Source organism: Myotis myotis, unplaced genomic scaffold (assembly GCF_014108235.1).
Source record: "Myotis myotis isolate mMyoMyo1 unplaced genomic scaffold, mMyoMyo1.p scaffold_m19_p_3, whole genome shotgun sequence".
Lineage (NCBI taxonomy): Eukaryota > Metazoa > Chordata > Mammalia > Chiroptera > Vespertilionidae > Myotis > Myotis myotis.
The window spans coordinates 73,449,148-73,452,465 of NW_023416335.1; the positions used below are offsets into that span (position 1 = coordinate 73,449,148).

The window sequence follows — 3,318 nt, forward strand, 5'->3', positions numbered from 1 at the left end:
GTTATATAACACAGAGTGAACGCATATATAATTTGAAGGGCAACTTGTATGCAACTTTGGCAGCAGTGCCTTTGAGGAGGTGGAACTATTTCACACTAACCAGTTTAATACTACACAAGATAAGTACCATCCACTATCAGGATATAGCTTCAGGGTTTTATGAACCATTCCTATTTCTAACTTTAGGAAATTGATGTCTTTCCTTAGCTGCCTTATTATGGTTTTAGTCACAGTTCAGACAAAAAGGGCAATATGAATAATCTTCAACTAAAATCCTGTTGTAGCCTAGACAGTGAAGTGGTATTACATTAGAAGACTTTAAAACTATAGCTCCTTTTAGTCCGTCCCCCACCCCCTCAAAGTATATCTGCACTCTTCTTCAAACAGGCCTCTTCCTCAGGTGTCAAAGTCACCTTCACAACATCTGAGATTTATTCCGTTCCAAGATGCAAGGAACACTAAGGAAGACATCATTTCTTATTCCATAGAGATCCTTAATCATGGTGGAAATTAGATTCACCCACCTAAGATTCTTCATTATACTTTCTGCCAAATATGCCACAGATAGTCCAATGGTCCAGGATGTGTTTGTAGCCTTTTAGTTTGACTTTTTTCCACTGTTCCTTATCTCCATCATTGCCTAAATCAGGCAGATTCTTCAGGGAGATACCAGCAACATTCACTCCACTCCATGCAGGCACACTAGAGTATCCATGATCCCAAGGACTCACCATGACAGTTTAGTGGATGAACTCCCAGCCTTTCTCCTATTACATAATGGATCTGGAATGAATCAACCACTTTTAATAGCACAGTTCTTGGGAAAGCTGCTTATCTTTCAAGCCACATAGGTCAAGATATACTGAATTGGAAATAACAAACAATTTGCAGTATTTTACAACATATATATATATAATCCTAATATGCAAATAGACCAAGTGGCAGAACAACCAAACAACTGGTTGCTATGATGTGCGCTGACAACCAGGGGGCATGCTTGGAACATGCTGGTGTTGGCAGCAGGCTGCCAGATCAAGGCGGGGCGTTGGTCACTGTCATTGGGGAGAGCCTCTGGTGGTTACTGAAAATTCTTTGCTCCTGTGTGCTGCCGTCCTGCCCAGTGCTCATGCCTACTACCAGCACTGACCCAAATCGCTCTGTGCTGTCAGTGGGTGTGAGCGAGCTGGCTGGCCCCTTCAGCATGTGGGAGCTGTGGAGATGGGAGCTGCCGGCAGACAGGGGATAGGGGATCGCAGTGGGAGGGGCTGTTCAGGGGCATGGAGGATGAGCCAAGACCCACCCCTGTACCCACCAGAGCATTGTGGCCCACAGTTCCTTTCAAGGTGCACGAATTTGTGCACTGGGCCCCTGGTTGAGACTAATGAACTTAAATATACTTACTTAATCTGGACCAAATTAAGACAGCTTTCTTTCTCTTGTTGACTTGCCCCAGCTGTGATAATAACTAGTTTGGAGTTTGAGGCCATATTATAGTCTTTGCCCCCCTACCAAAAAAAAAAAAAATTTTTGATGTTTTAAGGAAAAAGCTGCCATGTTGGAGACCCATCATCTCTCCCTTCAGTTTGTCTTCCATGACATCAACAAGAACAAATTCAGCCACTAAGTTTTTCATTAAGATCCTGGTGCCACAGGCCATGCCAATATCACCAACCCAACAATTATAATCTTATTGTATGGGTTTTGTTCTTCCTTAAGTAGATTCAGAATCAGCTGATCCATAACAGTTGCCATAATGTACTAAGAATCCAAAAGGCCAGGCCTGAGTGGCTTAGTTGGTTGAGCTCCCTCCTGTGCACTGAAAGTTGACTGGTTCAATTTCCAGTCAGGGACATATTTGGCTTGCAGGTTTGATCCCAGTTGGGTTGCAAAGTTAACAGAAGGCAACCATCAGTATCTCACTCTCACATTAATGTCTCTCTCTTTCTCTTCCTCTCTCTAAGCATGTCCTTGGGTGAGGATTTAAAAGAAGAAGAATCAAAGGGAATCTGGAGTGCACCACAGAGGCGGGGGGTGGAGGGGTGGGGTTAGGTGACACTAGCTTTGGATCTGCACTTTGGGGAAGCTGCTCCTCTACTCTGCACATATTGTAAATTAAGCTTAGAGAATTTCCTCACCTTTTTGATATCATTTTAAAATAAGATTGTCACTTACTCAACAGGTATGGGTTACTGATATAACAGGATTCTCTTTCTCTGTCCTGAGTATTCTTTCTAACAGATCTGTGACTGTTAATACAACAGATATTCTCAACCCCTTTCTCCCTGCTGGAGTAGTTGAGATCCCATTGAAAAGGCTGGTTGCTCATGTTCCCAACATCCATTGCAGCAAGAGCTCTGGTGAGTTATTCAGTCTTAGTCAATAAGGTACAAAAGGTGGAAATTTTACAAAAGTTTTCTTCCTCTACAGAATACTCACCAAGAGAATTAATTTCCTTGCCCTTCCTTCCAACTTGGACATGTTTGGAGCTCTGCAGCCTTTTTGCAAGAGCTCAATATTATTGCATTGCTAAATTAACCAGATCTATAGTCATGCAATTCCAGATTTTTTGCTGTGTGAACTTTGATGATGCATCTTGTTGCTTTAAGTCCACCAAATTGATAACAAATATTCTAAATTATACAGCTCTATTACCTATTAGGATAACACTGTCCTTAAAAATGGGGGTGTCTTTAATCTTGAGCTAATTTCCTTACCTTGATGTACCTCCATTTTCTCATTTATAATGTGTGGTTATTAATATATTTATCTTATAAGTTTGTTATAAGGATTCAATGAAACACAATGCATGAAGCTTTTATACTGTGTGCATGAAGGGATAAATAAACAGCCAAGCTTGTGTCACCTTTTTCCTTTATGTTGTATATACTCACTTCTCTTCTCCTTAAGATAATTTTCTATTGTTGCTGTCTCCCACTCCTCTACACCAATTCCCTCGAACCTATATCAATTAGTCTTTCATGCCCACTATTCCATGTCAAAATTACCAATGACCTTCACATTGCTAAATCTAATAGTGAATTCTTGGTCTCACTTTATTTGACATATTATTAGCATTAGACAATACATCACCTTCTCTTTTCCAGAATTATTTCTTTATTAGGGATCCAGATAATTAAACTCATTTTTTTTCTACCTCCTTACCTATTTCATGTCTCTTTGGCTTGTTTCTCTTCATCTCTCCTCAAACCTCCTCCCTCACTCCTCTCTTCCCCAAACTTGCTCTATCACAGTCCTCATTTTGTAAACGGAGGCTCCATTGTCTATATGTCTAGTTAAAAATATCTAGAATCAGCCTAC

At 40.7% G+C, this 3,318-nt stretch overlaps 1 pseudogene; it reads right to left on the reverse strand.

The window, feature by feature from the left end:
- Positions 1-356: 356 nt before the first annotated feature.
- LOC118651268 lies at positions 357-1,752 on the reverse strand (annotated as a pseudogene).
- Between the last annotated feature and the right edge of the window lie 1,566 nt (positions 1,753-3,318).